Source organism: Rhea pennata, chromosome 12 (assembly GCF_028389875.1).
Source record: "Rhea pennata isolate bPtePen1 chromosome 12, bPtePen1.pri, whole genome shotgun sequence".
Taxonomy (NCBI): domain Eukaryota; kingdom Metazoa; phylum Chordata; class Aves; order Rheiformes; family Rheidae; genus Rhea; species Rhea pennata.
This window is the reverse complement of record NC_084674.1, coordinates 3,076,008-3,103,823: the sequence shown is the minus strand read 5'-3', so window position 1 is coordinate 3,103,823 and position 27,816 is coordinate 3,076,008. Positions and strand designations below refer to the sequence as shown.

The 27,816-nt window shown below is 40.2% G+C and overlaps 1 protein-coding gene and 1 long non-coding RNA gene across 9 annotated transcripts in view; one reads left to right on the top strand and one right to left on the bottom strand.

The window, feature by feature from the left end:
* Positions 1–27,816, top strand: part of LOC134145559 (contactin-4) — a 368,498-nt gene that overhangs the window by 120,136 nt on the left and 220,546 nt on the right. The window contains exon 1 of one of the 8 annotated variants that reach the window (XM_062585144.1): positions 17,061–17,086. The exons of the other annotated variants lie outside the window; for them this stretch is intronic. The gene's annotated coding sequence lies outside the window, so the exon portion shown is untranslated. Of the gene's footprint in view, positions 1–17,060; positions 17,087–27,816 lie in introns of those variants that run through there. 8 annotated transcript variants of the gene reach the window in all.
* On the bottom strand, positions 786–18,188 carry LOC134145566 (uncharacterized). Its single transcript, XR_009959643.1, has 3 exons — positions 18,116–18,188; positions 17,600–17,869; positions 786–1,155 (listed from the first exon to the last, which is right to left on the bottom strand). It is a non-coding gene; the product is annotated as an uncharacterized LOC134145566 (long non-coding RNA).

Here is a 27,816-nt window from a genome sequence, read left to right as displayed (position 1 = left end):
GGTTGTTTTTATTTTCCTTGCTCTTGATGCCTTTTTAATGAGGCCTCCTAGTAAACAGCAAGCATTATGCTTTCCTGTTGTATTCCTGTCTGCCGCCTTTAAACATTTATTGCTAATACATGTGGGAAATGATTTATAAATTAAATATTAGGAAAATGTACTTTAAAAAACAGAAGTAGTGGGGGGCATATTTTATAATTGTCACTGGAGGTAGGGGAGGAATTCTTGCAAGTACTTTGCTAATGGAAGTGCACTGAAAGGGCCTGTTAAAGCCTCATTGTGGTTTCATGTAATAAATAGAGATAATAGATGCATGGAGTTCTTAGTGCGCATATCTGGGCCTGTGGTTCTGTGAATAAAATCTGAAGGTAACAGAAAAGAAACACCCCAATATTTGTTTAGTTTCCCATGGAAGTCTGAACATGGCTATTCTCTGTGCTGGTGTTTGTCCCCCTCATGTCCCCTCTGTGACTGCCAGGACCGTTTGTAGATGGTGTTAGTAAAGCTGCATGCTGGCCAGTGCTAATTCTAACCTTGAAATAGTCCCTTTTTTTGCTTTCCTGCTTCCATCACTGGATCTTCTAGATTCAAGTGATACTTGCAAAATGTTCTCTAATCACCAACAACAGCTAATCAAGGCTGATAATGCTGTTTCAGAGTTGAAGTGTAAGCCATAAAATGCTGTCATGCTAAAAACTCTCATACTGGGAGGCTGCCTACTCTTGCTGCATTGACGATACCAAAGTCAAGTACAAATACCATGATCGCTTAGAGATTCTGTTTCATTACTGTTTTTATTTGTTTAATGGCTGCTTAGTATATAAGCAAATACTGTTTCTCTTTAAATTACGATTGAGCTTGCTCGTATACCAGGATATTTTCACCCGGGTTCGGAGCCTGTTTGCTCCTTGGTAACATTATTGCAAAGCTGACACCAAACCAGGAAAGAGCAGAGGCAGATTGGCTTTGGGACAAGAGGCTGCGTGCTTGCCCGCTGCAGGAGGGTGCTGTGTCTCTTCTCCGGGTAAGCTGGCATGAGCGGTTTTGTTGTGGGCGGCAGTGCTGTGCGTTGGGTGCCTCACACCTCACGTCTGCTCAGGGTCCTGCGGGCAGTCTTGGTAGATAGTGTACCTCACTTTGCATCTGTAGTGGTCTCTGTGTGTGGAATGGACAAATGAGTTGATGAAACTCAACTACGATATATGTGTGTAGTGTGTGTGTGTGTACGTATAAAGAGTTTATAAATATTTATTTGTTTCTCCATCCATTGTTGTATTCTAATAAACAGTGCATTTCTGGCATGTTTATAATTCTGGGAGGTGTTTTTGCTTGCATGATGAGTTTGTCTTTATATGTGCCTCTTAGGGTTTTTTTTTTTTTTTTTTTTTGATTATGATTCTTAGTATTTTTGGCACTGTTGTGCAAAACTGCTGTCTACTGTGGGATATTTCTTGGACTAGCTTGCTGTATGTTTTCTTTGCTCTTTGCCTTAGCACATGAATTGGCAGTTTAGCCTGTTGTTTGGCTAGCGCTGGGAAGTCTGGTGCTGAGAGCAGTGGAAGACTTAGGGGCCCCAGCTGTGCTCACCTAGCGTTTGCTCTGGTGACTTGCAGCAGAGCTGGACGCCGACCATAGGGAACCTGTTGTTAGAGAAGTCGTTTTTAGTACTTGCATGTTAATAGTTCTGCTCTCATTTCTTGTACTACCAATAAATTCTGCTATATGAGCAAGGTCCAGTGCTTCTACATTAAGATTTAGAATTTCTGAAAATGGCGTTGTTGAAAATGGGCAAGGAGTTGTCAAATAAAAGTGGAACTTATTCACAGAAAATGTCACTGTATTCATCCTCATAACTAACTCTGGTTTTATTATTATTATTACTGGTTTGGGTTTTGTTTCATTTTGAGAGAGGCAGTATTCCCCATAGGTCATTTAAAAGTGAAGTTTAAGATATGCAGAATATTTTGAAATTTTCACTTCCTCCAGATCAGACATCCTCATGCATCTAGGGTACAAATCCTGGTTCCTCTGGATCCGGAAGTTGTCACTGTGGGGACTTCCAGGAAGGCAGAAAGAAAGAAAGAATATTTACTTTAGTGTGCTTGCAAATTTGTTTTGACCAAACCTTTGTTTCTTGAGGTTTGCATTGATGATTGTAACACTTTTATATGCCACAAATTCAGTTCCCTCCTCCTGGACCATTCTTCGAGCTTGTCCCCCAGGAGCGTTGCCATGAGCACCTGCTTGGGTGTTTGGAGAGCTGCAGTTCCCCAGGGAGGGCCAACAGCATTTTTTTTTACAGAATGTGTCCATCTCGCCCAGTTTTCACACTGTTGTCTCCAACAGTGAGAGTAGTTTTCCAAGTAGTTACTGATTTTTTTTTTTTTTAATCTTCTACGAGGACTTCAGTTTACAAGACTTTGTTTCTGCATGGCCCTGCTATACTACTGTGATGAAGAGATTTGAATGTTAGTAGTTGTTCAAGCCCTGAAGGCTGCAGGACCTGTATAAACTGGGCCCGTTACTGAGAGCTGTGGAGGCAGCTCCCACTTCTGTGTTGCCTTGTGACGTGCTCTTTCTTTCCAGTACTTTCTTTAAGGCAGAGGAGTCACCTTTAGTCCCCTAACCTCTCTTAGTAGCTCTGAACTAGTTCAACTGCGAGTTTGCTGCTTCTCAGATCTGCTACCCACCCCAGAGGCCTTCTCAGAGGAAAGGAAAGGAGAGGTTGTCCTTCGTTGCTATACCAGGAAGCTGTTTACTTCTTGGTGATGTAATCCTGCTGGCATCTTTTCTAGAACATGAGTGTTCCAAGAATCTGAAATAATACTTTGATCATTTTCATCTTTTATCTTTTTTAAGGAGCCGATTTCATTCTCTGCTGTTCTCTTATGAAAGCAATTGGCTTAGATAGCTAATCAAGCTGCAGAATATTGAAAAGGTCAAAATAAAACAGTGAAATGCTATGATTCGCAGAAAACACTGGGTTCAGCATCCTAAGGAGTACAGATCATTGTCATAACGTAAGCTGATTTTTATTAAAAAAATAAACAAAAATTAGGCTACTGCTTCTCTTGATGCTGTTTAGCGTGAAGACATGTTGTCAGCCGTAGCATCCTGAGAAAAAGATGACAGTTAGTAGCCGGCATCTTACTGTAATAAAAATTACACTGAGAACATGGAATCCCTAATTATTTTGGAGAAACAGAGGACATTACGCTGTGTGGGGAACAATGTTCCACAGTGGTTGCTTGTTCTCAGGACAAGGATGGTAACAATCTCACCAGAGGGCACAACTATTTCTATTCATACAACCTAATTTAAAGATTGATGTAAGAGAAAGACGATGGTATCAAATACACTCAACCTCACCATATCAGGCAGTGAAAATAAAAAATGATAAAAATTAATCCTTTCTTCTTGATGGTGATAATCCTCTATGCTCTCAACCCAAATTTTAAAGATCTGTAGTTCTATATCTCATCTCATCTCTTATCCTGCTGTACACACTGCACAGCTGGTTTCAAAGCTGATGCTCTGTGGTGGTTATAATGAACATTTGCCTGGCCTACTCAGTGCAAAGGATGCTATTATAAAAAGCTTAAGCTTTATTATTTTTTTTTTTAATGAGAAGTGATTTAGGCAAGTTGGAATTTTCTAGAGTTCTTCAAAAATGTGAGATGTTGTGCACTATGAGGTTATACAATTGAATTGTTATAAGGAATAGTGGTGGCACTTTCTTTAGAAGGCCAATAATTTATTTTCTGATTCTACTGTGTGGGATTTATTTTTAGTGTAACTAATAAAATGAGCATAAAATTAAAATAGCATTGGTGAATCAAACCTTTACATGAGTGGAAAGGTTTGTTTTATTAAGTGGAATTCTAGTCCAACATGAAGTATTTTATTACCTTTATATGTACTAATCCCTTTTTTATGAGATCAGTTTACCCAATGATCTATACATGGTTTCAGTTGCCTTTTTCCTCAAGAACTCAAAATGATAAAATGATTTTCTCCAACTGTTTCTCCTTGTGTGGTTTATTTTGATACACAAGTTACTGGATTTTAGGCTTCTCAGACTTCTCCTGAGTATCATTTAGTAGTTATTGCTGCATGAACATTGGTTTTAGTTTTACAGAAATAATAACATTAAAATGTTTGCATATTGTTACTTATTACCAGCTGTAGTGTTACTGTTTGAGGTAGTGGTTCTTATCTGTTATTGGGTATGGCATAATTAATTTTGTACACTTATCTGACGACCTTCTTGTCAGTTATTCATAGTCTGACTACTTTGTTTGCAATCTTCAAACTATTTACTATGTGATGTGGAATATTTCAGAGTGTTCTCGCATTAAGATTTGGAGTAGTGAAACTGTGTGCGGGCATTTGTTGCAACGTGCTGCAGTGGAAGGCAGCTCACCTCCTCTCCGAGGCAGCAGCAAAGGCACGGTCCAGATCAGTGTCATCTACTGCGAGAAGTCCGGCCTGGCTCCAGGATAGTGCCCTATCTGGGGCAGAGCTGGCTTCTGTGTGCGTAACGAGCAAGGCATTTACTGGTTGGTAAGTGCCTCATCTCAGCAAGCAGTTCCTGTGTTGTGATGCTGTGGGTTTCGCTATGAAAGATAAGATTTTTTTCTGTATTGTGACAAATATGCATCATGTTTTACGTAGCTCCGTATTGTTCTTCTGTGCTGAAAAGTCTGTGAAGAAGCTGAAGAAGAGTTCAGTGAGGTTTTTAGGATTTCTAGGACATTACTCACTGAAGCGTGGTAGCAATAAGCTCTCAAACTGAGATAGGATGATTTAAGATTTAGTGTGCTTTTATCCAGAACTCAGGGCTGTGCCTGTGTAACACAGTTATCTCTCGCCCCCTCCCCTAGTGCTACCTCGTCATCCCCCTCTCTGTAGCGTGTATGGAGTGGACTTTACAATGGATACGTAGACATTGCAGTGCATTATTAACAGAATAAAATGTTGAGGTTAGTCTTTGAGTCAGCCAACTTAAACTACTGTGATCTTGGTGTAGATTTGGTCAAAAATTTTATCTTAATTCCTGCTACAAGATGCCTTGAGCTCTTAAAATTTTGGTTCTTTTCAACTTCTTGCAAGAATTTCTGGTGTTGAGTGAAACAGTGGTCAGGTATTAACACTTCCATTTAAAGCTGCCGTTTTCCAGGAACATCTGAAGTGCTCTTGCAAACTTCACAGAAAGGCTGTGTAAATCATGGACCTCATTGTCAAACGTGTTTGGCGTTACATCCCATTTCATGCTCGAGTATTGACTCTTTCATCTGGACTCTGACCCTTGGTGTTACGCTCATCCAACATATTTATATCAACACGGTTGGTTAATTCTGACTCCTTAATATTCTGCCCCAAACGAAGTGTAACTTTGAAACTCAGCAGAACAGTTTGTGCCTCTTAGTTGTTACATATGACTAGAGTTTGTGGTTTGAGTTTTACAGTAGCGTACGCTAACTATTCAGTTTAATCAGTTCATGCACAGATATCAAGTACTTAAAATATTTCTAAATTTATCAATGACACTGAATAGCCTTCAAAGATCCAAATGAGCAACAATTATATAACATTATAAGCAACAATTATATAACATGGATGATTAATATTATTTTTCCATTTTTGCCAGTATTTGTAATATATTAAGAAAATAAGTGAAGAAATAAAACAGAAGATAAAGAAAATTAGTTTTGTTTCTTTTAAAGCCCAAGACTGAACATCATGTTATTCGGTGTCTGCCCTGGCGGCACTGCAGATTTCATCCTTTCTTTCTAAATCTGGCAGCTGCCTTGGTGGGAGAGCGCCTGAGTGCGCTGGTGCTGTGGAAGGAAACGTGTCTGTCTTGCTGCGTTCCCAGGGCTCAGAGACCTAGAGAAAACAGTGAAATCTCTCCGGAGTCTAATTTCACAAGATTTGCAGCCTGATTTACAGACCAGAAGAGTTTGGTAGCTTCATGTGAGCTCCAGCTGAGCCGTTAGGGTTTGTCCATCACTAATAATTACCATCTTTAGTTGCTGATCGATGTAATGAGATTGGAAACAGGAAAGGTTGTCTGAATGCAGAAGCACAGCTCGGAGGGAATGCAAATTATTGTGAATTGCTGCCTCAAAAGAACTTTTATGAATAACACGCACAGGAAAACTTCAGAAGGGTTGAAAACGACAGATCTTTTCCATTTTAATACTTTTGCTACAAGGAGGAGAGGTGCACAGTGGAGCCTCAGGCTGCTGGTTTTTGTAATACACCTGGGGTAAAAAAGGAAGTGGGCTTTCCCATCATCTCTCTGGGCATAGAGCCTTACTGTTTTTTGGCCTAGGTGCTAGTATGTATAGGCCCTGAATTGCTAGTAATATTTTTACTTTTTTTTCTTTGAAGAGCATATTTGAAATACACACTCTTTTCTTCTGCTTGGGGGTTTCTTCACAAATCTGAAATTTTGGTTGTTTTCTGCCTGTTTGGTTTTCTGCAGTTAGGAACTGTAGCCAGATTTCTTGTGGATTTGAGTTGGTTTATCATGTAGGAGTAGCCAGACAAAATTTGTTGGTACTTGTTTTGATTTGCTTTGATTAACTTAATTTTCCTTTAAAAAAAAAAAAAAAAAAAAAAAGGAAGATGATGTGATACTTGGAACTGATACCAAAGAAATTCATTCTTGTTCTTTCAGCTCTCCCAAGCTATTGTGCCGGTTGTGAACTGATGTGATTTTCCTACCTTTCCTTGGCCATATTTTTGGTATAATAAGAGAAGAGGAAAATTAATACCTGAGGAAAACTTGTCAACTAGAAATTCACCGTAGTGGGTTATCTGCGTAAAACGTCCGTGTAGAGGACTAGAGTGCTGCGGTTGTTTGGAAGAGGAGGCTCGGTAAGAGGACTGACCGTGCTCTTGGAGCGGACCCTTCCTCTGACCCCCTCCGGGGGCGGCGGGGAGCGCCTGGCTGGCTGGCTTAGTGTGAGATCTGCGCAACTGGTCCGTTTATCCCAGAAATGGGCTGCCACGTATGCGCGTCCGTAACGATTAGCCTTGGCACGGGGAAGGAATTAGCTTGAAACCCAAGCCCTAAAACAGTTAATTTCTTGAGATTCTTCTAAGCGGAGATGTGCACGGGCTCCTTAAATGGGGCTGGCAGGAGGGTGCCTGGGGCTTAGGCAGCCCCCGGGGTCACGCGCTCGCCGGGGTGCGGAGGGCGGCTGCGGGGCTCGGCTCAGCTCCAGCGGGTGCCGCAGCCCAAGGAGCAGCTTTACGAGGCTGTCTCAAGCGACCAGCCAAACCGTTTGCTGTGCTGAACGCTGTGGCGGATGGGTTTTCCTGTGGATAATCCAGAGCAGAGGGGCTTTCCGTGGAGGGCAGTGCCGCAGCGGGGCCGGCTGGCCGTGCCCTACGTTTCCCTGCAGCTGGTCTACTGCATCAGCAGTGTCTGCCTCTTAGTACTTACTTGAGGAACTACATACATATGTTTATATAATATTTAAAATGAACTTCTCTGGTAGTAAATTCCAATCCATACAGTAAACCATAGTGTCAGCCATTTACTCCTTCAAAGGATTTTCTTTCTGGCATTTCTTTTATAACTGCATTTCACAGCCTTCCTACTGAGACGGTTATTTTGATAATTTTTTTCTGCAAATAAACTATTTTTGAAAAACAGATCCCTCCTAAGGGCAGTCAAGTGTCAAATACAGAGTTATGGATGGTGTCAGCTGCATTTGGAAGCACATGCTCCATTTATTCATTACAGCTGTGGGAGCTTAGCTCTGCGATTGTCGAGTGCCAGTTTGTGTTCCTGTCACTTTAGAGCTTTTAATGAACGTTGATCATGTTCATCCAGATACGTATTTGAATAAAGTGATTTTGAAACAATTTTTTAAAACACAGTGAGAACTTCCCCCCCCCCTTTTTTTGGTAGTATTTTAAATTCTTTAGGATTAACCTGAAATGATTGCTGTCCTTTTCAAAAATAATCCATGTGAAAATACCTTGCAGTCATTTGCATATCTGAAAAAATCATTATAAAATGAGAAAAAGATTTGCAGATTTACTTTGGTTATCTTGCTAAAACTCATTGAGATTTTAGAGTATAGTTTGGTGGTGCAATAGAAAACCATTTTTTAAAATCAGAGTCATGTGAGAGATTTAGTCTCCAAAAAGCTATCTTTGATAGTTTAAAGTTATTTTTAATTAGTCCCTTATATCACATTTGGGAAAACAAACATTTCTCTGGCTCCTTTTGCTGAACTTTGAGTTCTATAATTTGGAGAAATAGCTTTTATCTCTCTGCTTATTTGAGTGAATGGTCTGTCCTACCAGACTTCTCTTGCTGCTTAGGACTGCTCTAGGAGATGCAAAATGCCAAAGGTGCAAGTGTTGCAGTGCTAAATCCATACCAAGATTCAGGAATCTGTAGTTTCTGCCCTGAAGCGCTAAGCGCTTGGAGGACACAGATGGGGGTCTAGTTAATGACACGTGCAATTACGCCCTCCTCTAAGTGCAGTTTCCTCCTGTTTTGCTTTGGATGGCCCTGAGTTTGCTGTATGTAGCCTACAAGACGTACAAAGTGAAACTGCAGTGTGATGACAGAGGTGTTTGATGTCTTTTGGGAAACACATAATCAACTACTAAGTTCCAGGAACCCCATAGGGAAGGAGACGGTTATGTGATCTAGAAATGCTATACTCACAAGTCCTATTTTATTAAACATCCACTTCTGCATGGACTGCTTCGGGGAAGGTATTTAATATAGATGTAGATACTGCAGAATTTATTGGAGTAGTTTAATTCTTCATTGTATCGTAGGTGCATAAATATTATCTTTCTAAACATAATTGGGAGAAACTACATGTCTGTAGAAGGAGGAAAAATATTTTATGTGTTGATCTTAATAAAAATAATCTTTAGATCAGTGATTCAAAGCCTACACCCAAATTAAGTTGATCTGCAGATTCTGTATTTGTGAGGACCATAGTATGAATAGACAAATTCATCAGTCTTTATGGCAGGAGTAGAGCTAATAAATAGTGTTACATTAGGAACCACTTTTAAATGTTTACATGCTGATGTTGCGAAGTGCTGAGCTTTCACAACTGACACATCTGTCTGAAGGTTGGAACATTAGCATATAGATGTTTTCATTTATTCAGGGACTAGTAGCTGAATGCAACATACTTTAGCTCCTCTTTAAAGATATTTTAACAATAACCTTTTGTATTTGAGTTTGCTTGGAATTTGGGGAAGATAAGGAATATTGCAGTAGAGCAGTCAGATGATAATCCTAATTATCTAAGCTATTATTGACAGCGTCTAGTGTATTTTTAGTCTGATAGGCTAAGCATTATCATTATAAGTAATTTGAATTTTTTCATTTTTCTCTGAAGAAATTATTCTAGACTTTTTATGATTTAACCTGTTCTCTTGTGAGTGAACCAGTGAAAATTCCTGGCAATTTAAAAATGAGTTAATTGAGAGTAAATAGTTTTAAGATACTTGTGGTTATAAAACTTGACAAGTTGCCCACAGATAGTCTCCTCTTTCAAATGTTACATAACATTGGCTTGAGGTCTTCATAGCCAGCATGTTTTCTCAAGCAGCTCTTGGAAAAGGTTCTTAAGAACTGAAGTTCAGCTTTTCCTCAGTTTTGAAATACTTTGCAGTATATTGTCCTTGCGTTCCAATACACTGCAGGACTATAGCCTTTCCAGGCTTTCATTGCTAATGGAAAAAGTAGAGAAACCACTTAATTTTTCAGAATAAGGCTGCGTCTGTGGCCAGCCCTCATGGCTGTCTGTGCCAGGAGTCCCTGGAGCATGGAGCAAATACCTCCTGAGAGGACGAGGACCCACTTTCTCATGGAGCTTGGAGGAAGTCCAGATCCTGCTGTAGAAGTGCCAACTTTGACCAGAATTTGACCAGGAGAATCAGATTTTCTTTTTTTAAGACATTGTGGTTTTTTGATTCATGAAAACTTCAAAGGGGTTTTCTTTCTTGTATAGTCCGTTTCCTATACTTTATGCAAACAGTAAGGTAAAATGGAAAATGTGCTTTTATAATACTTCTAGTGGAGAACATTTTTTAGTTTGAGATTCGCTGAAGCCTCAGCAAATATTCAGTTTTCTGAATATAATGTCGTTAACATTTCAAGACTTTGTCCATCTGTCCTAGTTGGGAAAAGTGCCAGTTTTCATCATGCATAAATGCAGAAGAGAAATAGTCTTTTTTAAAAAAACACTGGAGTTTCTGCCCTCTTAGTTGAGATTAAAAAAACACTCCTTCAAAACTACAATTGTGCTTTAAAACAGTTTTCAGCTGCCAGCCTCCTGAAATGTTGATTCCAGTAAGCAAAGAGCTTATGTCCTGCTTGAAAGTGCTTGCATTTGATCGCTATCTAGGGAGTCATAATAGCAGTTTCTGTTCCTGTATCATTTTGGTACATGGTGAGACATAATTATTGAATTGTCTTCTCACAGAAGCCAAACCTTAAATAGCTGATTGGCCTTAAATGGTGGAAGAGGCCTGTAAAGGCTCTGTCACTAGTGTGTAGCTGATTACCCATGCGTCTAATCACTGAAGCTGATGGGGTATTTCCAGCTGAATGTCTTTCCTACAAACACCGATCAGCTGGTGTGAAAAATCCTTGTGCTAGGCTGTTGTTTCTTGAGGCTGTCGGTGGCGTTACAGTCAGGACTGCGGAGCAGCCAGACGACACCAGCGGCTGTGAACCCGCTTGGAAATCGGGAAGCTGCGGTTTGGGTCGTTGCTCTGAATTAGGCAAAGCAGGGAGCTGAATCGCAGTCGTCTCTCCACCGCGACCTCTCCGGCAAATTACTGGCTCTCAGGGGCTGCGTTTCCCTTGATGTCTCCCCTTGGAACAGTTCCACTTCGCCAATTATTCACTAGAGAGAGGATGACTGATTTTGCCGACCAAAGGTTAGAGCTCCTAGCAGAGATGTAAGGGATTAGGTTCAAGTCTCTTGTCTGAAGCTGGCAGAGGAGAAGCTGTGACTATGTCTTTTGAGCGAATGTTCTAATTGCAGGCTTATTTGCTCGTATGGGAATGAGCTCTTCCTCTCTGGGGTGGGAGGTGGAATTAAAAGTTGGTTTTATGACCCATATAGAACTGTTTGTTTAAGGGGAGAGTTTTATTCCTAAATATCCAAGAAATCCACTTCTATGTGTGTTCAGTGTAATTGTAGGTCCAGCATAGGTCTCAGTTTCAACAGCATCTTTTATTTCTGTCTCTTTAATCGAAATATAAGTGAACTGAGCCAGAAAGAAAGGACAAGATGTTAAGTAAGCTTTGAGAAAGAAATGGATAATTGTTGAGACAGAGGTAACATAAGTAATTTATCAGTTAATGAATTCCTCCAGTATTTTGGAGGCTCTGAAGGTTAGCAGCAGGAGAAACAATAGTCGCTGACATTAGATGCAATATTGTGTTCCCCGTCTACTTGGTGCATGACGCAAAATGCACATCTAGTGTGGTCTTGGGTAATCAGCAAGGTGTTTCTGAAACAGGGATTGAAAGGAGGTCCTAACCAGCAGACAAAGGATTATACCTGCTCAAGGAGGTGAGATTTCTTAATATCCCTTCCCTTACTTTAATGTGTATTCTTCTCTTTACTCCTTTCCTACTGCTACATGTTAAGTTCTGTTTAATCTCCTGAATTGTTTTTTATGTTTTTCGAAAAAGCGCAGTGTTATAGTTTCAAGTGAAGTGATACATCCAGCTTCCTGTGTCTCACTGTCAGTGTATTTCTTTACAGATGGTATCTGCTCTTTTAATGGTCACTTCACTGTCTCTTGTTGTGCTATTTGCAGATTAAAAACTGATCTCTTCTGAACCACTACTTAACAGGGAATATCTAAGTCGCCAGCTAAAAGTAAAATCACACCAACTGGACAGCCAATGGAAGATGGATGCTATTTGCATGCTGTGTTAGTGGAATTGATTAGTGTTTTTGTCAGCACTGAAGACCCTGCAGGGCCTAGATTGACAGTGGCTGTGGTGTTTTGTATTCTGTTTTTCTGCAGTTTCAAATTCCTTCAATTGTTACAATGAGAGACAGAGCAGAATACTAAGCATCAATAGATGAGTCAAGTCACATATGGAGCATTCAACAAATGGCAAGCTCTCTTACAGTAAGCCTTGTTATTATATAAAATAAAAGCATATATTCTATCCAGATTTCCCCATAAGGTTGTAAGAGAGACAGAGAGAGATCAATCATTGATAGAGATAGTCTATGGCAGTGGGTAGGTGAGCCTATCAAGTCAAGTGAGAAGGCACACAAATATTTTAATATTTTGATTCTTAAAGGCTTTTACTTATAATCTTCAATTTCTGCAGCTTGAGGCTTCCAGTTCATCTGCAACCTGAAGAAAGATCTCTGAGACCTTGCATGTGCTTTCTAACACAACATACTCCTTGCAGAAAACTGATGTATGAGAATGAGCCCCTCAAGGCAGGGGGGGATGTTACACCTTTCAATCCCCTGTTAGGTGTAAGAGGGGAAAAAGACTTACAGGAAGAGCCTCTAGTGGCAAGCAAAAGATCAAGTAAGTGAACAGTAAAGTGAGGTAAAGTATTAATACTTGGTTCATGAGGGCTATGTTTACATTTAGTTTCTGAAACTTTGGTCAGCTATTATAATCTGGGGTCTGCAGCAGATGAAGCATAGCATGTCCTCCCAGAAATATGGATTTTGCAGTGGGTCGTACTGAGCAGTTTTCTAGCCAGTTGTAGCGTCTACCTCTTAATTTCCAGTCCTCTGTTCCTGAGTGATTCAGTGCAGCTTGTAGGAGAGTCTAAGGAAAAAAGGAGCTATACGCCAGGTCTGAAGTTGTCATGCAGGACCCAACTCCTAGGTCTTGGCTCCTTGCCTCGAAGCAGCTAGAAGATCCTGGCGCTGTAAGTGCTGCAAGTCATTGCCCTTGCAGAAGCAGATCCAGAATTGCTCCAGGTGGAGCAAAATACCCTTTGTTCTAAGCAATGGTTTGAGCCCAGAGCTTCACTATGCTGGGCTCAGCTTTGGTTTTCTGTAACAGTATTGATGGAGGAAAGAAATATTATTGCTTGGAAATAAATACTGCTTCTCTTTTTATGGTATCTAGGGAAAACATAACCGTTCACCAATTTAGAGCTCAGGTGGAGAAGCACAGATCTTGAAGAGCTGTAGGATATATATGTATATTTTTTTGAGCTTTACATTTGGCAAAAGGGAAAACAGTCTATATCCGGAGCAGGCAAAATTCCCATTTGTATGTTACTTCATCTTTTTCAAGTATAAAATACTACATTTCAGCAGATAAAAGTTGGAAATTTATTTAATAAAAGTAAATAAAATAACCAGATTATAGTTATCATCAGAGTATTAACTTTAGCGTCCACAAGGATACTATTAAGTTCATGGTGGATTCCAAGATGTAATTTATTTAGAAGTTGTATTGCTTCCCTATGAACTAGGTCTTTTAATCAGTTTGTCTTTAAAAGGTAATTCTGAATTTGCTTTTCAGGTTAGATTATGGTGGTAATTTTCTTCTATTTGGAACAGTACTAGAAAGACAAGTTTTGTGTAACCTCATGATATTTCATGTTACGGTTTTACATGTTTGTTATAAACAGGGAAAATACTGACTTCCTTGTGTCAAAGGCATCCAAACACGAGGCTCCTTCTGTTTTGCTTGTTTCATAGAAAGACTTATTGTCAAAAATACAGAACCTCTTAGTGTTACAGCGGGCAAAGCCTTCCGTTCGACTCAGCAGTGCCATCGTCCTGTCAGGAAACTGATGTTGGGCGGGGAGAGACGCCCAGCTCCCTGTCCGTGGTGCAGCACCAGCTTGTGCCTTGTGTCCTGCCGTCCGGCCCCGCACGCCAGCTTCTCTGGGGTGATTGATCCGGGCCTGGTCCAGACCACCGTGGCTCCACGGGTCTTGCACAGCAAGGTGAGCCCTGAGCATCTGTTCATCTACACCTTCGCAGGTTACCAAGGTGTCTTTGGCAGCAAAGGTTTGATGCTGGTCATTTTGGAAATGTGGATTCACGTTATAACCCATGTCTGATAAAAATATTTGAGTGTGAACCGTATGTTAATCCATCTGAAATAACTGCAAAGCAGTTTGAAGGCATTGTGGATCAAAGGCATTACGCTTTGTAATTTCAAGGCATTCCTTCCCATATTACCTTGAAATATGCCAAAATATTGCTAAAAGCCAATAATAATGTCTGTCTTGAAATACCTGCTGTTTGCAGCCAGACTGTTTGCTAAGTTGAGTAAGTCACAGCATTCGGTGGCAGTGTGGTTTGATACATGTACACAGGTTTTGTATGCCCCCTCAGCTACCCAGGTTTTTAGGTCTATGTTTCTGAATTTTATAACACAAACATGCAGAGTTTGTTTTTTGGGGTTTTTTTTAATCGCAAAATGAGATTCAAAAACTAAACCTTATCTAAGCTGGAAGGATAGTCAGAAGTGCAGGAACTGAGTGAAATACTGGTTTTATTTAAAAATTTTCTTCTGCTGAGTTACTGAAGCAATTTATTTAACCAAGTTACAAAATAGGTTGAAGCAGAAACGTAAATAACAAATGGCCGATCTGTGCTGGCGCACTACAAAGAAAATATTATTTTGGGGAGCTTGCTGTAATTGATTCATTGCCTCTTTTCGAGCTACCGGTGGCCTGTCCTGAAGACAGGAAGAAATGGTGCAAGAAATAGCTTGTAACCAAAGGCTGTGGCTCCTCTCAGCGGCCAAGTTTTCGTGCTGTTGATGCTGCCCCGTCCGTCTGTCCTCTTTCTGGCCGCGCTCCCTGCGCTGCCTGGCCCCTGGGGTGGGTCAAGGACAGAGAATGAGGAATTCGGGGAGGCAGCTATCGAAGCTGAAGAGGTTCGGAAGTTGTCGACTTCAGAAGGCGGCTTTAGCGACGTTTCTCGTGCTTGACGGTGAAGAAGTACGTTGAGTGGTTTGTAACAAGTGGAACTTTAAAAAAGTAAAGTAATTATTTATTTAAAAGTATTAAGCAAATAAGACTACAGTGTAGATAAACTCTAAGCTGTACCTGGTATTTCAGTGTCTCTTACATCGTCACTTCTGGGACTTGCTAATAGAAATACAGCAATGGTGCCAGTAAGAACGTGAGTTGCCCCGTCGGCCTTCGTGTCCCCTTCCTCTTCCCCACGTAGGCGCTCGCCCGGCTGCAGCGGCCTGAGCAGGGGCAGCGAGTGATGCCGAAGGTCGCTTCCGCTTTCACTTCTTTGTTACTAGCCAGCCTTGAAGTATTGTAAGTGAAAATTGAACTTCCTTGTGCTCAGTTGTCAAAAAAATTCTGGCTCAACAAAACTGAATTATTTTTTAAATTCTGGGGAAAAAGTATCTTTTTGAAGAACCAGAGTTTAAAAGAAAAAAAAATCATTGATAGAAATTTGCCTCCATTGCATCCAGCGCTAAAAATAGTTACTTGGAGAAAGTAATACTGGCTGAATTTTTCTGTGAATGAGAAAGGTCTTCAGGCTGTATTTACTGAAAAGCTGTTGTGCAGTTCACTAATTTGCTTTGAACTAGGTAGAAAAGCAAAGCACAAAATACGTTTTTCCTGGTGAGCTGATACTTATCATGTGTATTAGCTTCTACACTGCCACATTTGGAAAGCGAAGTGGAGGAATGGGTACCAAAGACCATAGATATATTTAGATGTGTAGGCTGAATGCTGTACATATATTGAAAAATAGTTATAAATCAATGTATAAAATGGCATATTTACCAGAATTGAACGGACTACTTCAGAGAAACATGCTGTCCTTTCTTTTCCTTACTCTTCAGTCGTTCCCTGGAGTTTTTATCTCAGCACTATGAATGCGTAGGTGAGGTTCTCATGGTGAATAAATCCAAGGGAGATTTTTTTTAATTATTATTTATTTAATTCTGCCCAGATGCTAGCCAAGATTAGAATTGGAAATAAGAAAATAATATCAGAAATATTTCCATAATATTTATCCCAGGCAAAGCCTTTGTTCTTTCTGTTCACTAGAATTCAGTATCTGCCTGTGTTCCAGTACGTTATCCTCCACTTGTCCTTGGTTTCTTTGCGCTTTTTAGTAGCTGATATTGAGCTTGTGTCTATGAATGTGAATATGCTTAAAATAAAAATGGGAATTAGTTGTCCTTGGAATCAGTATCTATGCAGGTAATACTGCTGCAGAAAATGTTCCATTTCATCCCATTCGTGAAGTCTGAAAATCATTCTGTATCTGCTTCTTATTAAGAAAAAAAGTGCTAAATCTGTGCTCTCAAAAGCAGAGAACTTCCCATGCTTTGATTTCTTAATGTAAGTTTGAAGTCTGAACTGAGATCGTTGAGAGAGGACGTAGCCACAGCAGCCTTGTTGATCTCTTTCCGAGGTGCTGGTGAACAGTTGTGGACAGCAGGGTGTGAAATTAGGAGTGTGGGAACCTTGATGGGGGCTTTACCTGCCTGTAGCATCTTAGTGGTGTTGCCAGTAGAGACGAGAAGTGTTCAGGAGGTAAAGACCAGAGCTGCACGTATCAAACTCTGACATATGTGCTACATCCACCCACAGTATGGCATCTGTAACAAGATTTATTTTCCGTGACCTGCATGTAAGTATTGTAAGTGTATTAAACTGCTACATGTGAGGGGAAGGTTAGCCCTCTTGCTTTGAGTTCTGCTTCTGAGGTAGCAAGAAACTTATTCGGAGAAGATTTAATTTCAATAATGGCCACGGAATAATTTATTCACTAATTACAAATATTTTTGTAGAGAACACTTGTGTTTTTAACTATGCACACTGTTTGTGTGGGGGTAAATGAGTTGTGTGCATTGGTGATTAGAAGTTCTGTGACACCTCGCATTTCTGAATGCTTTCCTCACGTCTTGGAGAGGGATCGCTGGCCTTTAAAGTTAGGCAGCTGTGGCAGGCGGCTGCGCTGGGCGGGCGAGTGTGAGCGGCAGCCGGGCCGAGGCGGTGCCTGCGCTGCGTCCTTCCCTGCTCGGCTCGAGCCCGGCCCGGGCGCTCTGTGCCTGGTCTCAGCTGTTTCCATTTCCCTTGTGTTTTCAGGTAGGGTGTTTTATTTAAAAACACTGTTGGCATACTGTAGCGTTTTAAGCGGTACAAGCCTAGGAGTGGATTTTTGGTTGTACTTTGATTCTTAAAATGGGCTCCATTAGATAGCAGCCAGGGAAGTGGTTATATCCAGGCGAACTGCAGTGCTGTGGCTGGCCCGGGCTCTCACTAGTCAGTCCCGAAACGAAAGGTTCAAGGCTTAGAGACCATGCAGGTGATCCTGCTTGAAACTGCCTGCTCTCTAGTTTACAAGCTTTTCTGGATTTCTCCAAAGAACTCAAAATGAAGTTTTAGTAAACTAAATACTCCGTTTCCAAGATATTACACTAAAATTATCTCTGCAATTTGTTTTGTTCTTTAGAATACACTCTTCCAACTAAAGAAATCATTTAAATGCACAGTAATCCTTACCATTCAAAGCAGGAAAAAAAGAAATCAATTTTATTGAGTCTGTAGAGCAGGCATATGGGACAGAAATAAAACAAAAGTGTAATTGGACAGACTTACCATTGCAGGCAAAACCCAAATAGGTAGCATGCTTTAGAAGGAATTTTTCTCCAGCAAGTAGAAAACTCTTCAGCTGTCTGACAAAATGTTTCTGATTTTCACTCCCTCTTCCTTTAGATGGGCTTTCTTTTCCAGCTGAGGAGTCAATACGAAGTTTTGTCATGCTGTGCGACAGACCAGAAGTCTCTCTCGCCCCGTTTTTGTTTTGCATCAGGCATTGGCACAGACCACTCTTTTTGTTGCTCCTTAGGAAGCATCTACATCTCAGGGCTGAGAAAAAGCACATGATGTTCTTAGGGCAGTACCAGCAGTGCTAATGCCTCTCAACTCACATTATCCTAAGAAATCTTACTCCTTTGTACTTCTATAAGCTCTGCAAGACTGGCAGAGTTAAATACGACTCGTAAAGCGTATATAATCTAGCTGCAGAAAGTACAGTGCACTTTACAAAAGGAAAGGCCTAGACTGCAGAAGTAACTGCTTTTTTTTTCATAAGCATTGTGTACTAAAGCATACCTGTAAGTGCAAAAATGCACTTTAGTGGTTAGCTTCCCATCAGCTGCAAGCATTCCCAGCTCTAGGAAGTTACTTCACGTTGCCAGCTGCAGATGTTCAGTAGATCCTGATTTTTGCTTAATGGCTATGCTCTTATTCAGTGGCTGTTGTTTATTTGTCACAGGAGCAGGTTGCCATGGCCCACAAGAGCTGGCGGGTGAGTGCCTCTCTCCTTTCCCAGGGCCATCTCTCGACTCTTTATTTGTATTCTGCTCCTTTTCATGGTATTTGCTTTCTTTTTAGATCATTTTTCTGTTCCTCTTCCATGCAACAGAAAAGATGCATTGAGGTGAGTCATGCTCCCATTGCTTTGCATTGCAAGCTGCTTTTCTGTATGGTATTTTCTGAGATGCTCTGCTCCAATGCATGGGAGGTTGCATGACTGAGACAGCTATGCAGAAGGCAAGAAAATAAACAATTAAGAAAAACTAGCTTAATTTCTATCTCAGATGTACAAAAATTTGAAAATTGCATTCAAAAACAATACTTAGAGCAACAATAAAGAAAAATATTGGAGTAAGGGAGTTAAAGTGACTTTGAATCCAGGTACATTATTGCTATATAGATATTGTTTGACTTTAATTTTTATTAATGTAGATAATGGCTTACATGGGCCTTATGGCTGCATTACTAGTGCTCTAAAATTTAATTAGATTTTTAGAGCAGCCGTTAATGTCTTCTCTAGGATTATATAATTCAGTGGCAATGCCAGCAAACGTCATCCATTTCATTAGACTTCGAAAAGAAACTGAAAATGAGATATTTTGTCTACAATAGTATTTTAAATTCCTGAGCCTTTCTCATAAAATAAACAAGTGCAGTCATGACTGCTTGTTATCCTTGTAACACAGTCTGTACATAACTTGTTATCACCTGGAAAGAAAAATGCTTCCTGAAAGTATTTAAAAAGCTTTTTGTTTCTCCTTCTGTTAGGTTCACTCTTGAGTGCACTGCCATCACTTGTAGGAAACCTGTATGTTTTCGAGGTTCACATAAAAAAGGAGTACTTAGGTCCCCCCTCCACCCCACAGCAGCATCTCTGCATACTTGGGTATGTGCCTTCCACCACAGACATGTTCATTTTATGTTTTTATTATAAAGTAAAACAGTGCTGTTTTTATTGACCCGTTCCTCCAAAATATAAACAAATAGGAATTCATCAGGAGCTCAGTTTCTCCTCTGCAGGAATTTCTTACCAGCTCTGCTGATACAGGGAAAAAATGTAGTGCAGTTCATCCAAATACAGGCATTGAAACAGATCAGTCTAAACTGAAAATTTTATAGATAGTATCTCGGACTAATTCAGTTCAGGTTAAGCAGAGTTGGACATCAGAGACTCAAAGCTAATGCTAGCGATTTTTGTTCGTTACCTAACGTGTACAAAAAGGTAAGCACAGTAAGCTGCTAAGAGCAATTAGGCACACTAGTGATGATTTTCCAAAATATGCGTGCAACATAAACATTTTTTACTACAAGTTATGGGCAGGCATCTGTAATTGTTGTTGTGTGAAGGACAAATGAAGAACTGTGTGCTCTGGCATTATTCTGACTAGGACTGGTTTATGTACTGAATACACTCACGGAAACTGAGCGTGATGCTTCATTCATATCACATTCTCTTCTCTCTATGAGATAACAGTATGATAATTTTATGTATGGACAAGCTGTCTAAAATTATTTTAAGTGTATAAGGTATTTTATTCTAAGTTCAGACCTATTCTTGTTAAAACAACAGTGCAGGCATTTCAGTTTAGGCAGGAGGAATATTTTCTAAAGCTGAAGATATCCGAATGTGGCAGTGGAATACTGGTCTGGGCAGTCTGCAGGATCGTAATTTCCAAGGAAGGTTTTAATGGACAGCTTTCAGGAATGACGTAGGTATAGCTGATCTCATGCTGAGGAAGAACTCCATGATTTTCTTACAATACTTGCAGCCCTGTTTTCTGTTAAAGAGGTTGGGACAGAAGGACGTCAAAATATCAAGGAGCATAAAAGAGAGCAACTTTGCCTAAAGGCTGATAGGCAAAAGGAGATGCAAATTCCCCAACGGGAGTGTCAGTTGTAAACTGCAGTTTGTGGTTTCTGAGGGCACGCTCTGCGTTTACAGGCAATTCGGAAAGGGCTGGTGCTGGCTATATTAGCTGTGTTCATGTGCTCTCCAATGAGGAAAATTAAAGAAGGGCAATTTTCTGGCTTTGTAAAATCTGGTAGGCTCAGTTCTTCCTTGTGTCACTGCCAGCATTGAGAAAATGTACATTAACTGGAAAGAATGTTGCAGGGTAAAAATGTTAACGGATCAAAGCATCAGATATGTTAGTTAAAGAAAGTATAATGATAAATGACGGTGACCTAATTTATGAAACAATCTTCTAGTATAAAATAATTCACTAATCTGTAATTATATGTTTAACTCACCAAGAACAAAATCAATCCTGTCAGAATCATCAAACACCGTAACAAATCGCTGCAAGTTTTGCAGTAGTGCTTTGAGTGCTGTGAAACCACTCTGTTACCTTCCCTGAACTCTACTCATGAATCCAACATTGAAAATGAAGATGAAAATTCAGAGGGCAACAGTTCCATTATTTGATATTAGTGCTAACTAGAAAATGGACAGGGAAAGTGTATCTGACGTGTAAGAAATTATTTTGACGCTTTGAAGGAGAAAAGCTAAAGGCATGTTTGCTGGCAGGTTCCCATCTGGCAAGGTGGAAGGACAGCGAATGCGTGTGCCAGGGTGCTGGGTGCATGTTGCTGGTCTAGGAGCTGAGCCCCGAGCTGCAGAAATGAGCACCCACGGGAAACTCAAGTGGCATCCTGTTTCCCAAGTGCCATTCCCCATCAAAGACGGGCACCATAAGATGAAAATAGGGAGAAAAAACACCAAAAAATGCTCAGGTGATTAACCGTGGTTGCAGTATTTTTCTTTGGCAAAAATCTTCAGAATTTTTCTCCTTACAGAAAGACCACTTTTAACTACCACAGGCTTTGTTAGCTACTTACCTTTGGTCAAAATGATGCTGTTACTGTTGTAATCCTGTGAGCCATTTAGAAACAGGCAGATAGTTTCCAAGTACGTTTTACTATAAATATCTAAGAACAGTGGGTAAATCACTAAATATTAGATGCATTACATCTGTCGGCAGCTGCAGAGACCAGAGCGGAGCTCGCTGATGTATAGCGCGGGAAGGACAAAGCATTAGCCAATTAAGGATATCGGGCAGACTGCTAAGCTGCTCCGTTCATATCCTTTCTATTTAAGGGAAGAGTGCTCTATTTCATTGGGCTGAATAGCGAAGAGAGTGGATGGAGCTGGACAAGCGGTTCAGGAAATGACAAGATAACTATTTATTAGCAAGGAAAAATCAGCATCCAGTGACAACCATTACTCATGCAGCATTATTGATTTTGCTTGGGGCTGCGATAGCTTGTTTAGTGAGTAGTTCCGGCTTAGTGCCATGTGCAGGCTGACTTTCCAAGGAATTCGTTATCAAAAAAAAAAAAAAAAAAAAAAAATTGCATCAACCAGTAGAAATATCCAAAGCGTTACAGGAGACGTGAAGCAGATGTCCTAGGTTTCTTTTGAGATGAGTACGACAGTATGTGACCTGCCACTGCTCGCTACAGAATTGAGCAGTTCAGCAGCAGAAAGCCACGCTATTCAAAACCAGTCTCCAGTGCTTGTGGCGCTTAAAGGAATCTTTCTGTCTGATGCCTGTGTCTTCAAGTACTTCTAAATTTTGCTTTATGTGTATCTCCTCCTTTCAGAGTCTGAAAAGGTTGTGTGTAAATAGATTAGTGTCTTTATCTACGTTGCTTCAGTGAAAGCTCCTGCCATAGAAGTGATTTGCCACTTCTGGAAAGCTTTGCTCTGCCCGGAGGCCGCTCTCTCTGAGGTTACAGGTCCAAATAAAAAACATTTTTAAAGCAAAGAAATCTAATCTGTAGTTAGTAGAATTTCTAAAAACATTGTTAATCCTATAAAGCTTTTCTATTTGATATTTAATAGAACTGAGTTAATAATTCATAAATAATTTAATGTACCTGATTAATTTTTCCCCTTTTTCTCAGAATGCCTTCAAAGCATTTAAGTTATCCCAAATGTACTTATTCAAAATGATGCAATGACCTCTCTTCCTATATCACTTATTCTTGATTCAATTTTTCATAGCATTGCATAGTTTCTACTTGTTACCATTCATTATTTCTCCTTGTTGTTTGAGTAATCACAAATACAGTAAAAAACAAAACAAAACAGTGGTATGAAAGTATTCCTATTCCAGAGATCGCTACAAATGTGAGAAGACAAAGGATGCCCCCCCCCCCCGAAAATATTGGAAGTTTTCATGGTTCTCTGAACACTAGTTTTCCTTTTTTTTGTGCAGGTCCCTCTTCTGCTGTTCTCTCCCAAAGCCTCCCTGAGATCACAGAACACTGGGATTGATTAGGTATTTCTAGTTTATCTCGCCGAAGTGGGATAGCAGCTGTATGAAGAAGAGCATCTCTGAATCTAGAGGCATGCAGGCTGCATTTCGCTCAGTCCTTCAGTGCATCCAAAAGTAAATGAAGGCTAGCACAGGCAAGGGGAAATGGACTCATCAGTGCTAAATAACCATGGTTTTGGATGGATACTGATGACCCCTGAATCCCTTTTTGGGGCACAACTTGAGCTTTCTAAAAGTATGGCTCTATATACATGTACTGAATAATTTATGTATTACATGTTGGGAAGATGGTAAAATAACTGAAAGCTTTCAGAGTAGTTGTTTGCAATACAGCAGGGGAATGCCCATTTATTTCACTACTCAAAATGTTTTTTTCTTCTGGAGTCCATAAATGTTCAAATTCACAGAAGTAGGAATCTTCAAATTTGAAGTCGTTTAGGCTGTGACCAGTTCTATTGTTGGTCCTTTTTTTTTTTTATTATTTATTTCTTGGAATAGTTTAATTTCTGTATTAAATCAAGTTCTGCTTTTTTAAATTTTTCTTGGAGAACAGCAGTAGAGTTTACAGTCGCCCAGCCCCCTTGCTGGCGCTGCCGCCCTGTGTTGGCGCGTCCCTCGCGAGCTCCCCGACGTTCCTGCTCCCAGGCGCAGGGACAGTGCTCTGCCAGCGCTCCAGCCATGAAGAGCGGCAGGCTTAGAAAGCAGAAGCTACTCCCTGAAAACCTGATGAGATTTTTTTCTATCATTCTCCTCAATTCACAGCTGGAGGTCTTGTATTGCTTTTTGGAAGTATATAAATAAGTGTCAGAGTCTCAAAATCCACGCTGCCTTGACAGGAGCGGGGTTTTCTGTAATGTGCTCGGAGCAGCTGTCCTCGGTGCAGCGCAGGACGGCGATCGCCCCGGATTCTTTAAGAAAAGCAGATGACAAAAGCCTCTTGTCCTGACAGTATAGGGCAGGACACTGTCCTATGTTGAACAGTGGTCACAGATGACCGTTTTTTTATCCGAGTGGTCATCTAACTATGCAAATTACAGTGAATTGCCCCATGTTGGCAGGTGCACTGAAACGTGCAGTGCCCTTAATATCAATTTGATTTACATAGTATTTTGCTAAGTACGTATGTCTATTAAGATCAAGTTCAGATGAAGGATGTGGGAATTGCACGAGGGCTGAACTAATCCACAGTCTGGCAGTGCCTGCTTTTCACTGTGTGGAGATTTTCACTTCAACTTCAGCAAGCTATTTATTTTACAATTAAAATTAGAAAAACTTAATAGTCAAATATATGGCCTTAAATGTGATGGTTTCATTAAATCTAAGGATTTTATTTGGCCGTTATTTTTCTTTCGCCTCTTACTAGCAGTCCTTGGTGATCGTTCGCAGTGGACTAGCAAACCAATACAGTCTGTTAATGAATTTTCTACAAATTAATTTTCTCCACTGAGACAGGATCTATAAACACTAGCAATTATCTTACATGGACTAGGAATAAAAGAAAGCCTAACAACTTTCTTGACTTTATTTTGTGGAATTAAAAGTACTTCTCTTTTGGCCTTTTTCCATATGAGCCTCTACTAAATGATTACAAATAAAGTAATGGGGACTGGCATGAATTGCTAGATACAGCTAATAATGCCTTGTTTCAGGCTATTGACTTAACCTAATATATTTCCAGATGTCACTGAATTTCATTGCACTAGATCTATTGATAGCTTTAGGTGGCTTTTCTTCTGGTTGTTCATAGTCACATTTAAATAACCTTTTTCTAAAAGAACCCCTTTTTCCAGCTGAAGCAACTAAAAGGTATCAGCATCAAATCTGATAAATGGATACCCCATGGTTAAGAAAATTACATAGGCTTAATACCTGAGGCAAGTGAGTTGCAATCTCAACAAAAGAATCTGCAAGAAGCAAGATTGTCGTTTCAGGAAAAATGAGTATTAACGCTTTCCTAGTAACTGTAGCGGGAGGGAATTGTCTTCATCTCCGGTGTATGTGTATGGAGATTTAAGAACCTGTGGTAGATAATTTTCTGTGTAGACTTCAGGAATATTTATGTTTAAGTTAATATAGATCAAGTTTTATTAATCCATGCAACTTTAATAGAAAATGCAGATTCTCCTGTGCTTGACCTATTCGATTGGTAGAGGAGGAGAAATATCTGCAAAAAGACTCCAGAGCAGGGGCAGCTTTTCCCCGCAAGCTGCTTGTGGTTTGGATATGGTGGCAGCCGTTTAGCGTCGTGAGTGCAGGTCACCGCCTCTCCGGCTGTGTTTTCTGTTGGCAGTTTTCTGGCTAGCAAGCCACTGAGTTAAGCCAGCGGTGCACGTTTTGAGCGACTGAGGCTTCCTGCGTGGGCTGTGTGTGGCTGCTGTGTCCCTGTGCGCGGGCCTGTGCTTTGGGGGTGTCTTCTCAAAAGGGGCACCAAAACGTGGTGTGCTTTTTTTTGAAGGCAGAGATCAGTTGTGTAGCAGGTGTATATGAGGTCCAGTAAGTCCCAGGCTTGGTGACTTAACAGACTAGCTGTTAACAGGATTGGTAGTATTGGTAGTAGTATGGTGGTGGGATTTTTTTTTCTTTCTCTCTCTCTCTCTCTCTCTCTCTCTTTTTTTTTTTTTTTTTTTTTTTTTTTTTTTTTTTTTTTTTTTTTTTTTTTTTTTTTTAAGACAGCTGGCATGGAACAGAAGCTGTGTTGCATGCAAAGCCCAAAGCCATTTAATTCAAGTGGCTGGCGTGATTGCCTGTAAAGGCTTTCAAGTCTTTCATGGTGAAAGACTCAAATGTCATTTTTAAGATAGGTTTTTACATAAAAGAAGGATTTAATGCTCAAAATGTCACCTGCTGTAGAAACTAAACAGAGGAAGAAGAAAAAAAAGTAGTAGTTTTTATAGGCATTTTTGCTCATCTAAACATAGGGGGAATTGTCAAAGGTTCTGAAGACACTGAATGAAAAAGCCCATGAATTGTGTTCAGTGATGGCATCTCTTAGTAAATGCACTCTTTTCTTAGATATCTGTTATTTGTACAGTGACTTGTCATTGGCTGTAAATTGGATGCCCATCAGCTTTAGATGGGCTGGTATGAGGTTCTGTTCAGCCTCATGGTAAAATAATTTAGTATATGGTTTTCCTAACCAAAAACAGAGCAGTGAAAGCGTAGAGGAAGGGCTAAGGTGAAGGCTGAGGCCGAAGGGGTCCGGCAGCCCCACGCATCCTTCCCCACTGCAGCGCGGTGGAAGCACCTGGAGCTCGGTGGAGCCCTGAAGACCCTCGCCGTCACCGGTGCCCTTGGGGCCTTGTAGGGGGAAAATGCCACTTTCAAAGGAGCTTCTGAGGCTCTGCCAAGAAACAGTGCTATCTGCCGAGGCCACGGTAATGCTGTTGACTGCTTGCTCTTAGGTAAAGGCCTAGGGCTACCACTGAAATGGCAGTAAGCGTAAATTTTTGTTTTTCTTCAGAAAAGCTCTGAATAGCAGATAACTACAGAATTTTGAGGATTAGCCCTCAAATCAGTATATAGAGATATGTAAGTATATCTCCTTCTTGTAATACGTGTTTTTTAGGGATATAGGAAAGCCAGTAAAGAATTATAAACCTGTTTTTGCTTAAAACCCTACTGGAGTAATCTCACAGTTTGAGAAGTCCGACTGCAATTGGATCATCCATTGAACTGTCCATTGAAGGACAGATTTTATTAGTTTATTTTACAGTTCCCTCTAGAAAATACTATTCTCAGAAGGCAAATTTAGCTAAGGCAAAATAAGTTTAAGCAGAAAATAAATCCCTCAAGATGAATAGGAAAAAACTTTAGAAGTTACAAATTATGAACTAAATAACTTCCATTTAAAAGACTTAGAAGACTTTTGCTAGGACAAAAATGAAAACTAAGGGGAGAATGCTTCAGAAAGAAACATTCAAATTCATGTAATAAATACGAGCAGAATAGACATCTAACATGGGTATGGCAGTCAAATACACAGACTTGTATAAAACAGACAAAAATAGCATTTTTTGACTACTCTGGCTTTGAAAGCATGGTTTTAAATACTTGATTTTAAAGCTAATGAAGGACTTTTTGAGACAATGTGTTGAAAGAAATTTTAGAGGCCCACATAACTTTGATTTACTTTTGAACAGAAGCAGAGTATCCATCAGCTATTAATAACAAAAACCAGTGTTCTGTATTTTCCATAATCAGAAATGTTTAACTGTGGTTGGTAAGTGCTTCTGTTTCGGTCTAGTACAGGCTGGAGCTGTAGATATAATTCGGCACTGAGGATGAGTGTAGCTCTTTGGAAATGCTAAAATTTTGATTTATAAAAAGTAGATTTTGTTTTACGATAAGCTTTTCTTTGGAAGTTTTTTTTTTAAAAAAAGTTTGTGGTAGCTTCCCACCCTCACTCCTGATTTCCCATAGAGCAAGGGTTAGTGGGATAGAGCGATTTGAAGTAAACAGTATAGGTTTAAGAGATTAATTAAAATAATCCTACTGTAAGTTTCCTAATGCTCTTTACCGTTCAACGTTTGAATACTGTCTTTGGAGGATGGAGTGTTTGGGTTAGTGCTGAAAAGTTATCGCTTGAAAGTGGCTGGGTACATCCGTTCAGATACCGGAGTGGGCAAGGTCAGAAACATCCGGCGTGTTGGTAGTTTGTAATCGGCTGTCTGCAGAAAGCACCGGGGAGCTCAGTCTGTTACATGCACTTGGATGCACTAAACCGACCCACCACGAAGCCGTTGGAGCATAGAAAAGGCTTGCTAAGCTCGCGGAGGTAATTACGGCAGCTGGACCATGCCCGTGTCAGACAGGCATCAGTTGATCAACTTGAATGTTCTGAGTGATTTTTCTATTAAGAAAGCACATTTTGACATTCAAACACCTTATGTGACATTAGGGAAAATATATTTTAAAAAATTTTCAAATGAAATTGTTCTCATAATCAGTGATGCTATTGGGAACCACAAAAAATTCCAGCAAGCAAAACCACCCTGAAATCTGTTAATATTAGTTGTTCAGATGAATTATAATGGTACTTGCTGTGGTCTGTGTAAGTAGGGAAAGAAAGAAATGGACATCCAGAGGCCTAGCTTTTGCAGCTGGTTGGAATTCGTCACTCAGGATATAAACTCAACTTCATTATAGTGATAGGAAATGGTTAGTTTACATAAGTGCAAGAAAACTAAGAGTCTGCAAGACAAGAAAATAGGACAAAAC